At 56.8% G+C, this 14,491-nt stretch overlaps 1 protein-coding gene across 2 annotated transcripts in view; it reads left to right on the top strand.

The window, feature by feature from the left end:
• LMOD1 (leiomodin 1) overlaps nucleotides 1–14,491 on the top strand; it is a 33,437-nt gene that overhangs the window by 825 nt on the left and 18,121 nt on the right. The window lies entirely within an intron of this gene.

Raw genomic sequence — 14,491 nt, 5'->3', positions numbered from 1 at the left:
CCTGCCAGCCCCTCCTTGTGGAGGACAGCTCGCTTTCAAGGTCTCTGGGCATCTCGTGGCATGTGGACCACGTGAGGCATCAGGGCAGTGGAGACAGGCCAGGGTCTGCGCCTTCGCCCACAGCTTCCGTCCGTCTCATTCCCAGGGGAGGTGGGGTCTGCACTTTCTGGAGGAGCCTCTTGAGGGAGAGCCCCCCTTTTGGGGGTAAGGCCCCTTGGCTGGGGGATGAAGCTCTTTCCCAGCCACCAGGTGCTTTGCCACCGGGAGCGGACAGAGGAGGGGCAGGGGTGACCTCTGGGGAAGCGTCTGCGCACATCTAGGATGGGCTTAAGCAAAGTGGCTTTCCGGGTTTTTCCCCGGTTTCCGCCGTGTGCTCACATGTGGGTTCGCTTGGGACGAAGTAGCCTGGCCTCGGCCGGAGGACGACTTCGCAGACACCCTTCCTCCAGGTCAGGAGTGTCTGCTGGGGAGGCCGTTCCGCTGTGTGCTGCCTCCCCACCGCCCCCCCAGGACCTCGCCAGCCACCGCCCTGTGCGCCATCACCTGAAACTCCTGTGAGGTGTCCGGCGGGGACACTAGCCGCAGCGCCCGCCGGTGGGCACGCATGGCCCCTCGAGGATGGGGGGCAGGAGCAGAGGGGTAGGGTGGGGCGAGGTGGAGGAGCTGGTGCCCCGGCTCTGTCCCTGCCACCCCGGCCTGTGTTTAAAGCTTTGCCGAAACATTGGTAGGGTAGGGGTCGTTTGGTAACACACAGAAATATCAAATCACTATGCTGTGCACCGGGAACTAACACAGCGGTAGCATTTTAGGTCAGTTATGGTTTATTATCCTGTGGGCAAGGTCCAGATGCAGCTCTGACGTGCTGGGTAGATACTACCACCTTGATGGGAAATGAGAGGATGCGGGGACTTGCTGTTGGGACACACAGGGAAGGAAGCAAGACGCTCCCCGGGGGCTGGCACCTCTGTCAACGCCCCACTGGACCCCTGGCACCCAGTCCCCAGGCTCTGAGCCCACAGCTGCAAAGGTCCCCAGAGGTGAAAGACAAGCAGGAAGCACTCTTGATCCCAAAGCAAGGCGTTCGGGCTGCAGAGCATGTGAGGGGCTCACCCTCACAGCCCTCCCGGCTGACCAGTTAGCACCAGGTGGACACTTGTCTCGCAGGCAGCCCCCGAGTCAGGGGACACAGTGACGCCTGGTGCGGAAGGCACCCCTAGGCCTTTTCCCTTGGGGAGAGGCTGTCGGTCCTCCCCACCCCACACCGCTTCCTCCCCCAGGCCAGGGGCCCATGCAGCTCGGCGCTCCCGGGCCGTGAGCAGAGTCACCTGTGTCACCTGGGGAGGGGGCGCAAACCCGGGGACGCGGCTTCGTCAGCACCCTTAGCAAAACTCGAGCCTGGTACGAGCTTTGCTTTGCAACACGTGGTCTGAGGACCAGTGTCCCGCACTGTGACCTGCCTTGGTCTCCTCATGCCCACAGTGAGGGCTGGAGCGTCCACCTCATCCACATCGGGCTGGTTCAAAGCCAAAACTGCAGCTCCAACGTGTCGGCTCCCTGGGTCAAGAAGCCCAGGAGCCATGGGGGTGGGAGGGCGGTGCTGGAGCTGCCTCTAAGCAGAGAGTAAGGAGCCGGCGTCACCTGACTTGATGACGGTGTTGTGGGTGCACTTTTTTTTTTTTTTGATTTATTTAATTAATTTATTTATTTTTGGCTGCGTTGGGTCTTCATTGCTGCGCGTGGGCTTTCTCTAGTTGCGGTGAACGGGGGCTACTGTTCGTTGCGATCCTTGGGCTTCTCATTGCGGTGGCTTCTCTTGTTGCGGAGCACGGGCTCTAGGCGCGCGGGCTTCAGTAGTTGCAGCACGTGGGCTCAGTAGTTGTGGCTCGAGGGCTCTAGAGCACAGGCTCAGACGTTGTGGCGCACGGGCTTAGTTGCTCCGCAGCATGTGGGATCTTCCCGGACCAGGGCTCGAACCCATGTCCCCTGCATTGGCAGGCGGATTCTTAACCACTGTGCCACCAGGGAAGCCCGTGGGCATACTTTTTAAAGGATCCTTATCTTTTAAATGTGGACACTAAAACACTTATGGGAAAAAACCTGCTAGGATTAGGGAATTTGCTTTAAAGTACTGCGGCCGGGGGAAGTGGGCAGGGTATAGATGACATGAGACTGTCCGCTGGGAGACAGTTGCTGACGTGTTGAACCTGGTGGTGAGTCCGCACTGTGCTATTATACTCATCTGTCTATTTCTGTGTATATGTTTCAGATTTTCCATAGTAAAATGTTGTTTGTTTTTTTATTTAATACATAGAGACCAAGAGTGGAAGGCAGGCCCAGCTTGGGTCCTAAACTCTGGCTCTTCCTGGGGTGGAGTCCCCAAGGTTCATATGCAGACTGGGTGGGTCTCGCTGTGGAAGGGACCTCGCTCTGCTTCTCCCCCGCCCCCTGCTTCCTCCAGGTCAGCTCCTATCTGTCCTTGGGTCTCAGGTACCACTTCCTCCAGGGGTCTTCCCTGACGTCCCCTGCCCCTGGCAGTGTCGGGCACCTTGCCTGATCTGAGCCCTCCAACGCCACCTGTGCCAACCCCACCCCGGCCCATCCTGTCCTGCCGTCACATTGTTGCCGAGTCTGCTTTCTTGTGCAGCTGGTGCGGTTCTGGAGAACAAGTGCTCGCTCAGCCTGGTGAGCAGGGGGCCAGGGTGGGCTTGACAGAGCTGACCCCTGGCTCCCCTCCCTCCCCCTAAAGGGGCAGAGCCCTCGGCCAGGCCAGTGTGTGCCATCCCGGTCCTCCCGCCCAGGTGGAAGACGGCCCTGGCAGGTGTGTAGCCAAGGGTTCAGTGAAACCCTCGTCCCGGCTCAGGTTTCAGGAACCGGATCCCAACGGGTCAGCCGTGTGTTCTCTTTCCTTCCCAAGTGGGAAAGAAGACCTCCCGCCTGCCTCCCCGTCCTCCTCCCTGGTCTGCCGGGGGCCGGGATTAGCACCTGCGCCCAGGCTGGAGCAGGGGCCGCTCAGTCGTGGGGGAGGAAGCCCTTCTGGGTCCTCCCTCGGGGAAAACTCGAGAACCTCCACGAGCCAGTAGCTGCTGGGCCCAAGCCTCCGAGCTCCCTGTGGTCCCTGCCCCGCAGCCTCAGCTCCCGGCCCAGCATCCGCGGTCTCCCCGCGGGGACGGGAAAGCGGAAGAGCCCAGCAGCACCAGCAGGTCCCATTGCCCTTTGCCGTGTGCACTGGGCAGCACAGCTCCTTGCTTAAGGAGATTAACCCCGATGGGTCCACAACCAGAATAGCCCCGGAGGCCGGGCGGAGGGGGCGGGAGAGGCGATGGGGAGGCACCAGCGGGCACCAGCGATGGCCCGGCCAGCTCAGAATCTCACCCTGGATCTGAAAGCTGCCTCTGTCCATCCGGAGTGTGAAAAAGCACACTTCTTAAACTAGATGGTGGGATCCACGTGTGTTTGTCTTAACTGCTGTTCTTACTCATGTATTATATACTTTCTTCTGTATGTATAGAATATTCAATTTAATGAATTTTCAGCAAGTGAAGCTCCCGCTCCCACCCTTGGGCTGCCCCTGGGCGCTTGCCTTCTCCTCAGCGAGGCAGCGGGGACGCAGCTTGGCTGGATGGGCCGGGCAGAGGGGGAGGCAGGACCATAGGGAACCGAACACGCAAAAAGTGCAGCAGTGCTGGGGGATGCAGGTGGGCGGGGCTGGGATGAGCATCCCACTGACCAAGGGGAGGTTGCTACCAGATCAGGTAGGCTGGGGGCTCGGGGTCCCCAGGCTGAGGCAGGAAGGGGCAAGGGTGGGGCCAGAGCCCGCACCCCCCCATCTGCTCCCATCAGCCTCTCCCTCCACCCAGGGGACTGGAGCATCTGTGTCAGACATCTTGGGGGGTGGGGGGGGGTAGTTGATATTCGATGCCTGCCAAGTTGGATAAACAAGAATAGCCTTTCCAGACCAGCCTGAGCTTGTTTACCAGACCTCTCCTGGCATAACGGGAGAAGGAAGACGGGTCTGCATTCGGGGTCTGTCCCCCCAGGTCTTGCTGGCCCAGGACACGGGGGTGCGGGGAGCCCCCGGTGTCTGGAGCCCGAGGTGTCCAGGTGTGACCCAGCTCCTGTCCCTTGCAAGCTAGAGAACTCGGCGAGTCCCCTCAGGAAGGAAGCACACTCACGGTGCTGAGGACCTTCTGGACCAAAGGCCTCATTAACGTGGCTTCCTGAGTCGACCACGTTACCTGTCAGGTGACCTTGGAGGGTTACTGTGAGGTTAAATTGGACCAGGTGCTGAAAGTGGCACAGAGACCTTCCCCTCCTCTCCCTGAATCCCGCAGACTTCATGCCTGGGTATTCACCAAATCAACTTTTTCTTAATCCCTCATGAGGTTAAAAACTACTGCCGGTGGGAGTGAGGAGTTGATGGATGCGGGGAGAGTGGCCCTGAGTTCAGTAAAGAGGGAGGCAGGGAGTTTAATTACTTCCTGCCCCACCCCCATCCCGTGGCCTGGTTTCTTCGAGCCTCTGCCTAATTATTTTACCCCCAGGCTCAAGGGCGGAGGTGCAGGGCTGGACGATGGTGGGGGAAGAGAGATGGGGGAGGTTTCGGGCCTGTGAACCCTCCTCGTCTCTGGGGTCGAAGGCAGAGAGGACCAGCTGGTCGTCCTCCGGATGCTGTTTACAAACAGCTAGGAATAGAACGGCCTCCTGCCTCACACCCTCTCCCTCCCACCCGCCTCTTGCCTCCCCCAGGAGGGTCCACAGCCCCTTCAGGCTGTCCCATCAGTGCCAGCTGGACCCCGTCCTGACCTGAAAAGTGGAACATCCCGGGCGCAGAAGGTAGCGAGTCTGGAGGTCAGAACAGAGGCAGAGGCAGCTGGACCTGGATTCAGACCCCGTCCCTTTGCCTTTCTGAGCCCGAGATGCCTATCCACAAGATGGAAGTAAAGCCCACCATAGGGCAGTTGTGAGGTTTAGGCAAAATGGGGCACAGAAGGCATGTGGCAGGGAGATTCCCCTGACAGTCCAGTAGTTAAGACTCCGAGCTTCCACTGCTGGGGGCTCAGGTTCAATCCTTGGTGGGGGAACTAGGATCCTGCATACCGTGCCATGCAGCGCAGTCAAAAAAAAGAAGGCACTTGGCAGGCGGGGGGCTGGGGGCCTGGAGGTGGGGCCTTGAGCTCTGCCCCGCCCTCACTCTTTTTAGGCAGGGTTCATGGATCATGTTTGTGTTTCTAAGTAGGGAGGCGGATTCCACTAAATCATTGATTCTCCAGCTATTTCGTGAGTTCCCAACAGGCACTTTCTAAACACTGGGAGACAGTAGTAAGATGGAGAGGCGCTTGGCCCTGAGCTCACGTTCTAGTGGGTGAGACAGATAATACTCATACAGACCATATACACACATCACATGTAACATCTGTTTGTTACAAAGAATACCCTAGCTTCAGGAAAGAGTATATAACCAACAGTCTTGGTGGGGGGAGATTCCTACCAGGGGTCAGGGAAAACACTGCCCAGAGGTGACGTGGGAGCAGGCCTGGGATGGACTGAGGGATCAGCCACGGGACGGTCTAGAAGGAACAGCAAACACAAGGCCTGTGGTGCTAGCAGGTGTAGCCTGTCAGAGGGCGAGCCAGGCCCTGTAACTGGAGCAGTCGAGCGGGGGATGAGGCCAGGAGTAGGCTGGGTTCAGGTGAAGCAGGGTGGGTTCAGGTGATACGGGGCGGGGTTCAGGTGATGCGGGGTGGTTTTCAGGTGATGCGGGGCGAGTTCAGGTGATACGGGGCGGGGTTCAGGTGATGCGCGGCGGGGTTCAGGTGATACGGGGCGGGTTCACGTGATATGCGGTGGGTTCAGGGGATACGGGGCGGGGTTCAGGTGATGCGGGGCGGGTTCAGGTGATACGGGGCGGGGTTCAGGTGATGCGGGGTGGTTTTCAGGTGATGCGGGGTGGTTTTCAGGTGATGCGGGGTGGTTTTCAGGTGATGCGGGGCGGGTTCAGGTGATGCGGGGCGGGGTTCAGGTGATACGGGGCGGGGTTCAGGTGATACAGGGCGGGGTTCAGTTGATATGGGGCGGGTTCACGTGATACGCGGCAGGTTCAGGGGATACAGGACGGGGTTCAGGTGATGTGGGGCAGGTTTTGGTGATGCGGGGCGGGTTCAGGAGATGCGGGGCCTTACAGGGCAGCAGTGGGAGCTTGGAGTTTTATTCCAAGTGGGGTGGGATGGCATTGGAGGGTTCTGAGCAGGGGAGAGATGTGGTCTGATCTCCATTTTCAAAAGGAAATGTACACACTGCTATATTTAAAATAAAATGCCTTTCCATGAAAAATAAAATAAAATAAAAGGATCCATTGCTCTGCCAGCTGTGGGATGCACAGAGGGCAGGAGGAGGAGGGTTGGGCAAGAGCTCAAGGATGGTTCAGGGAGAAGTGGTCAGATTCAGGAAATACTTCACAGTAGCACAGCCAAGACTGGCTGACGTTTTGGGGGAAAGAGAGGAGTGAGGTGACCCGTCCTGCCTGAGCTACGGGTATATCTGGTGCCGCTTACTGACGTGAGGAGGGGATCTGAGCAGATGAAGAATGCTTGTGCAGCTTAGCAGCCCCCAAGGGCAGCGCTGGGTTGCAGGCGCGAGTCTGGAGCTCAGTGGGGAGATCCCGTTTGGGAGCCCGAAGTGTAGAGGTGACACTGGAAACCCTGGGCCTGGAAGAGGCACTCGGGGAGCGAGTGTGGGTGAAGAGCCAGGGGCCGAGGACCGCGTCTCCGTCCCTCCCGCGTTTCAGGTGCTGGAGAAGGAGGAGGAGCCCTGAAGGAGGCTGGGGAGGAGGGCGGAGGCGCGGAGCCGTTTCTTAGAAGCAGGTGAAAGGGGCTCATGGCGGCGGGGCGGGTGGGGGGCCGCCACGTCTGTTCCTGCTGACAGATTCCGCAAGGTAAGACTCGAGGAGGATGGCGGGGCCGGCGGACGCAGCACACGGACACGGCTCTCTGTTTTTTCTGCATTTTGTTCTAATGGGAAGCAGCTGGAGGTAAACGCGGATGGGCTATGACAGCGTGTTCAGTGCTGCTGGGGAGGGTCAGTAGGGAGGGAGACCTTGATGGAGGGATGCACTACAGTGGGGGGCTCACCTCCCACACTGGAGGAGGCGCGGAGGGGGCCACGATGCGTCAGGAAGGCGAGTCCGGGGAGGGGGAGGGGAGCTTGGCCTCTCACGTGCAGCCAGGTACCCGGGCTGCTCTGGGAAGACACGGCTCGGCCAAGCGGGGGTGGATTGAAGGGGAGAAGCTGGGAGGCTGGGGTCAGAGGTCAGAGGTTACGCCTCAGGTCCCAAGAGAAATGCTCAGTGCTTCCTGGTGAGATAGGGACACACAAGACACCCCAGACATGAAACCCGGCCTTGAACATCTGCAGTAACAGCTGCCAGAGCTGTTCCAAGACCCAGTAGACTGTCACTCCAGAGCATTGATCCTCTGTCCCCAAGGCCACCGTGCCCAGCGGGAGGTGGGGGGCTCTGGGACCCTCGGCATGGCTGGCGGTGGGACGAGCCCTGGGCTGCAGGCCAAGCAGGGGCCCTGGACTCCCTCCCGGCCCAAGGGTTCACCAGCCGCGCAGCCTCAGATGAGCTCCGAACGTTTGCCAGCTTCACTTTCTTTCATTTTATTCTTCAGTGTCTTACCTGTATCTCATTGACAAGAGTGGATGTTTTTTCTAGCACACGTCTTTATTGAAATATAAAATACATACAGAAAAGTGTACAAAACACAAATACAGACTTTCCCAAATTCCCACAAAGTGAACAAGAACTAGAGCGCTGACGGCACCGCCCATGCTTCCTCCCCGTCGCCACTCCCGTCCCCTCCCCACGGGGACCCCACCCTGACTTCTAACCCCAGGCTTAGTCTTGCCCGTTTAAAGTCATATATTTAGAGTCACACAGTGTGTGTCCTGTCACTTGTCTGTATGTTTGTGAGATTCATCCATGTTGTCTGTAGCTCTGTTTGTTGTTGTTGTTTTTTACTTTCACCGCTATGTAGTAACCCCTTGTATAAATATGCCATAATTTATTTATCGTTTCACTGTTAATAGACATATGGGTTGTTTCCAGTTTGGGGGCTATTACAAACCATGCTGTTATGAACACTTTTGTACATTTTGGGGTGCACTTATGATTTCATTTCTGTTGGGGATGTGCCTGGGAGTGGAATTGCTGCCACACAGAAAACACATAATGAAGTTTCCATGTCTTTGCCTGTGAATGGAGGTGACCCTATCTGATTTGGAGTCTCTATGAGGGTGGGGCACACAAGTTTGCAGAATGTCTAACATAACGATTTGCAAACAGTAGGCATTTAATTAAGTGATAGCCACCGTTGTCATTTCTCCTGGGGCCCATCCTTGAGGGCAGCTGCCCACTGTCACGTCCTGGGACACATCCTGCCCTCCCCCACGCGCACCAGTCACTCTGTTCAGACCTGGATGCCGCAGTGAGGGCCGGGTCAGGTCTCTCCATCCCCAGACTATAACTTTCCCAGAGACTGTGGCCCCTTCCATCCTTGGCCCCAACGTGAACAGACTTCTCATCAGTGTTCGGAGCCTTTCCGGCTTTGCTTATTTTCCCCTTTAGCTTCTATCTTACTCGGTCATTCTCAGCATTCCCCTCGGTTCTCATGCTTCGGCCCCCACCTTCATCACCGGGCCGCAGGAGACTAACCCTCTGGCATGTGTGCCCCGCCCCACAGCTGCTCCCCAGACCTGGAGAGAATGACGTCGCGGGTACGTCGTCGGTGCCCGCGGCCAGGCCCTCAGGCTGCCCGGAAAACCTCTGCACAGCCCTCTCTTCTTCCAGAAGGCAGCCTTCCTCTAGGAGCCCTCTTGTCCCAGCTCTCTTTTCACCCTCAGCAGATACCTAGCGCCAGGTTTCACTGAGAAACTTGAAGCCTTCGGGTGAGAATACGTTCAAATTCCTCTTCTGCTACCTGAAAACTTGTAGGCGTCCATGTGTGTAATCTTCCCCCTTCCCTCCCATCTCAGCACGGAAAAGACCGCCCTCCTCTGGACCAGGCACTGTTCGGATTCTGTTCTCTCCTGTGTCCTCTGCAACCTTTGCTCCCTTAAACACCGGTTTTCTCTCAGTCAGTCTCTCTCTGTCTCTGTCTCTCTCTCTCTGTATCTCTCTGTCTGTCTCTGTCTCTGTGTCTCTGTCCCTGTCTCTCTGTGTCTCTCTCTCTCTCTGTCTCTGTGTCTGTCTCTGTCTCTGTCCCTCCTTCTGTGTCTCTCTGTCTCTGTGTCTCTGTCCCTCCCTCTGTGTCTCTCTGTGTCTCTCTGTGTCTGTGTCTGTGTCCCTTCCTCTGTGTTTCTCTGTCTCTGTGTCCCTCTGTGTCTGTCTCTGTCTCTGTGTCTCTGTCCCTCCCTCTGTGTCCCTCTGTCTCTGTGTCTGTCTGTCTCTGTCCCTCCCTCTGTGTCCCTCTGTCTCTGTGTCTCTGTCTCTGTCCCTCCCTCTGTGTCCCTCTGTCTCTGTGTCTGTCTTTCTGTGTCTGTGTCCCTTCCTCTGTGTCTGTCTGTCTCTGTCCCTCCCTCTGTGTCCCTCTGTCTCTGTGTCTGTCTTTCTGTGTCTGTGTCCCTTCCTCTGTGTCTCTCTGTCTCTCTGTGTCTCTCTGTGTCTGTCTTTCTGTGTCTGTGTCCCTTCCTCTGTGTCTCTCTGTCTCTCTGTGTCTCTCTGTGTCTGTCTTTCTGTGTCTGTGTCCCTTCCTCTGTGTCTCTCTGTCTCTCTGTGTCTCTCTGTGTCTGTCCGTCTCTGTCTCTGTCCCTCCCTCTGTGTCTCTGTGTCTCTGTCCCTCTCTCCTCAGCCTCCCTCCCTGCTCTCTCTCCGGCCCCATCTCTCCTCCTTCACGACAAAACTGCAGGAAGCAGCCCCACAGTCACCATCTCACCGCAGCTCCCTGGCCCCTGCACAGACAGCCTTGGGGGGCTGGCTTTTTAGTCCTCGTCCTGCGTGCCTCCTCTGCGCCATCTGACGCCACCTCGGTCCCTTGGCACCCTGACCAGCCCGCTGGTTTCCTTTCCTCCCCAGCTGCTCCCTCCCCATCTTCCCCTGGTGTCCAGACACCGCTGTGGCCAGGGCTCTGGCCGCAGCCCCCGTGCCCGCCCACTCCCTCTGGCCTAGATCTCCATTCTGAGTCTAGAGCATTCACTTGCCTCTCGTGCTCCTCAAGTGTCTCAAGTTCAACTAGTCCAAAAATAAATCAACCACCGCCCCACCCCGGGCCCGCCTTTCCTCCTCCTTCTGTACTTTGGTGAGCAGGGGGCCCGCCTAGCCCCTCTGCCCATGTCCCGGGTTCTCTTGGCGACAGAACCCTGGTGCGCTGTCCTCCCCTCCGGTCCACCTCCCCAGGCGCTCGGATCACTCGTCACGACCTTGCCGCCCACCCCCCCGCCCCGCCCGGTGGAATCCATGCTCCCCGAGCTGCCAGCGTCTCATCATAGATCGCAGTCTTGACCCCGACACTGTCCTGCGTGAGAGCCTCCTCGCTCGCACGGCTTCCACCACCAACCCACACTCCTCGGCGGCCCAGGGCGCCCTGGGCGAGCCAGCACCTCCCTGACTCCCGGCTACTAATGCTCCTCCCCTTGACTTTCACCCTTCGCCACGTCTACACTTGACGGTGGCCCACAAAGGGGCTTCCTCTCCTTCCTCTGTGCCTGTGCTGACCTGCCAGCCCGGATAATCCTACCCCTGGAGGCTCGGCTCCGGTGACAGCCGTGACTTTCCCACACACGTGGAACGCGGTGTTCCCGCGTCGCCTGTGTCCGTGTTTCCCCGCACGTCTAGAGGGCGAGGCCTGACCCTCACCCAGCCCCGCTCCCCAGCAGTGAGTGCAGGGCCCGGCTCAGAACACATCTGAACGTTGAATGAACAGAGGATGAATAGTTTGCAAATACCCTTCTCGTCCTACTTGACTGGACCTGCAGAAGTTATTTATTCATCTATGCTCTTTGGAGACTACTGGAAAATATGACTTTGTGTCCAGATCCTCAAATGGAGAGAGATTTGGCAGTGATTCCTTTTTTCCAGTTTCTGTAAACAACCACTGAAATCGGTCCACAAGTTTACACCCTACAGCCCCAGGGCTGGGAGAGGTCACTGCCGTATTTCCCCCTCAGTTTGTTCTGGACAGAATGAGACTCACGGACTCATTTTTAACTTGTTCCATTTTTCTTCCTTCTCTGGACCGTCTCTTTGCCGGCTCTCCAGGGACCTGAGATCACAGGCTGACATTTTTAGCCTGAGCCAGTCAAGTTCGCCTGTATCTCAGGGGCCACTGATACACCCTAAAGAGCATATTAATGATTAGCTCCAGACCCAGCCAGCTGGGGCTGTCCGCGCCCACCATCTGGTTTCTCCCCTGAAATAGCTGGAGAAGTTTGCGGCTTTGCCTCTAGATCCAGAGAAAGTGCCGTGGCTCCTGCAGAGAACTGGCTTCACGCAGGTCTCCCCTCGGAGCGGGAGCGAAGCCCCGGTCACGGTGCCTCAGGCCCACCTGCGGGGAGGCTGGGGGTCTGAACATGGGGGTGTGATAACCGGGGAGGTCGCGGATGTGCCACTTCTGACCCAGGTAGATGCACACCGGCCCTCCTGAAGGCAGGATTGTGAGGCCGGAGCAGAGCCGGGAGCAGGTCCTTGTAGATAAACGGTCAGCTTTTCTCACCAGGGCTCTGCGGAGAACCAAGCCCTGCAGAAAATTGAGTGACTGTTTCCTCAGTTCTCCCAAAGATGCTAAGTAGCTGGTCCCATTCTAAGTACAGAGGAAAGAAATCCAGTACATACAGTGGGCGCCTTAGGGCATTCTCCTGGAGTCCCCTTTGACAAGGGCTGACTTCAGGCCATTTTCCTCGTACCGAGTGTCCCCAGGATGGGTCGCCTCCCCTACTCCAACGGCAGAGTCTTCCACATGCCTATCCCCGTGTATTATTTAGAAATAATGTATTTCTAAATCACCAGGAAAGTGTCTACTGATGACCCAGAGTGCTGAAGACACCAGTGTCCCAGTGGTCAGGGTTCTTTCAGGTCGGGGGGCAGAGAGACTTTCTGTTTTACTCCCCGTCCCTGTAATCCTTGCCTTAAAGGCAGGAGGAGACAGTGGTACACAGAGCACGGAGGTGCTGTTTCTTCAAACAATGATTTATAATTGTAATGTCATAAGGCTCATTATAGACAATATCAAAACATAGGGGAAAAAGAGAAAATAACCAATCATTCTTTGTCTGATTAGCTAAAGGTGTCAGCCATGGTCACATTTCCTGAGTGCAGGCGTGTGTACACACTTTTCCTTTTGTAGCTGAGATAACTTTATGCACAAACACACGTATTCACATACCTTCTGTCTCCTGCTTGTTATTATTATTTGCTTCTCATATTATAGTAGTCATTTTCCCATGTCACTAAAAATTCTTCCTGAACATCGTTTTCAGGGGGTATTATGGTCCATCGTATGGCTGGGTTAAACCATTTGCCTATATTTGGACACTTACATGGTTTCCAATAAATATACTTTCCAAGTCCCCAAGTGGATCCCCAGACGCAGGCTCCTTCCCCTGGCCTTTGGCGCCTGTCCCCAGAGAGACTGAGCCAAACCCCATGATAAACAGAGCCACTGACACACTTCCCGGCTGAGACTCGTGGCCAGATGGGCGAGACCAACTAGGAAAGGGGAGAAAAGACTCCCTGATGGTTACTCCCAGGGCAGGGACACGCGAGGCTACCCGTGCTCCTTCTCGAGGCTCAAGTTCCTGATGTTGGCACATCTGCCAGGCAGGGCAGCCCTCCACCCGCCCAGGACCAGTCACCTGCGTGCACCGTGGCAGAACTGGTGTGCCCGGCTTCCCTTGGTCTTGGGAGGAAAGAGTTGTTCCTACTGACAAAAAGAATTGGGCCTCCAGCCTGGGAAATTTCAGGTGTGGGCAGGATGTCAAGGAGGGGAGGGCACTGGTCCGTCCTCCTGCTTCCGAGGCCCTGCCCCAAAGGCACCCCAAGGTACCAAGTCCCCACGGCACCGGTTCCCTCCCCCAGAAAAGCAGAGGAAGGGTGGCTCAGCTCAGCTGACCCAGGTGAGCGCTCAGCTGCTGTCCTGGGACATCTGCCCACGAGCCCCAGCTGTCCAGGCTCCAAAGGGGAACCTCACGCTTGCCGGCCTGTCCGGGCTTGTGGGTTCCCGCAAACGCCGTCTGATTTCCCCTCCCGTCAGCCTTGCAGTGTAGATGGGATAGACAGGCTTTAACCTGCTTGACAGACAAAGGAGCTGGGGCTGAGGAGGTCACCCAGCTGGTGACCAGGGACGCTCTCGAGCGCCTCCTTCTGACTTCAAGTTCACAGAAAAAGAGCCCGTCTCTCAGCCTCCTTTCTGAGCGCCCCCTCGAGTGGCGGATGCCTGCCGTGCACCCACCCCTGGGGCAGGTGCTACGCCTGGAAGCCCTCTGCGCTCTGGGGCGGGAGCTGGCCCGGCCACCCTGCCCTCGGTGGTCCCAGGATGGCTTCTCCCTGATGCAGACCCAGGGCTCGCTCACCCAGCCTGCGGCCCCAGAATCGCCACCCCGCACCCCCTCCACCCCAGGTCCTGCAGCCGCTGCGGAGGAGGCCGTGGTCTCGCCACTCGCCCCTCCCAGGACGCTGGGCCACTAAGGGTCTCTGTGGGTCACAGGAGCCCTTATTATTGAGGGCTTTTATTGCTCGTCACAAATGGGAATAAACAGAGGGAAGCAAACGGCCCACACGGGAAGTTCAATCACTCTGGATCCGGCCCGGGGACCCCTCCACATGGGGCTGACGAGCTGGAGGTGTGGCCCCTGGGAGCCAAGTGTGAGTCACATAGACTCCCCAGACCTATCGGGAAGAATAAAGTAGCTCACTAGTAATTTTACATTGATCACATGTGGAAATAATTTTCAGATGGGCTCAAAACGTGTATTTTTAATTCAAAAAAACACAGGATTTATTAGGAAATCATATCATCAACCCTTCCTGCGTGTGTCCCGAATGCATATCTTCACAGAGGGAAGTCTGACGTGGCGTTGGGTGTGTGTGCACATGTGTGTGTGCGCATGTGTGCATGCACATGTGTGTGTGCGCATGTGTGCGTGCACATGTGAGCATATTCTTGGGATGCTGGGAAATGGAAGGATGTGATGGGTCCAAGGTCAAGTTCAGTCCGTGCTTATAAATTCAATCTGCAGGGTTAGTGACTCAGCCCCTGCTAATTCAAGGGCACTGAAACTTCAACAAACACATTATTAAAATTCATTTCACTTGTTTCTTTTTCCTTTGTATTAATGTGGCTACTAGACCATTTAAAATTGCTGGTATAACTCCCATTATGTTTCCATTGGATGGGTCTGGTCTAATACGGTGTTCCGTCAATGGTCCCAGGCACATAGGTTCGTTTTACATTTTCAGTTCTTTATTTAATCTTTATCCTTTAGAAATTAAAGCAAGAGAAGA

This window comes from Balaenoptera musculus, chromosome 1 (assembly GCF_009873245.2).
Source record: "Balaenoptera musculus isolate JJ_BM4_2016_0621 chromosome 1, mBalMus1.pri.v3, whole genome shotgun sequence".
NCBI classification, from domain to species: domain Eukaryota; kingdom Metazoa; phylum Chordata; class Mammalia; order Artiodactyla; family Balaenopteridae; genus Balaenoptera; species Balaenoptera musculus.
This window is presented reverse-complemented; position numbering and strand designations above follow the sequence as displayed.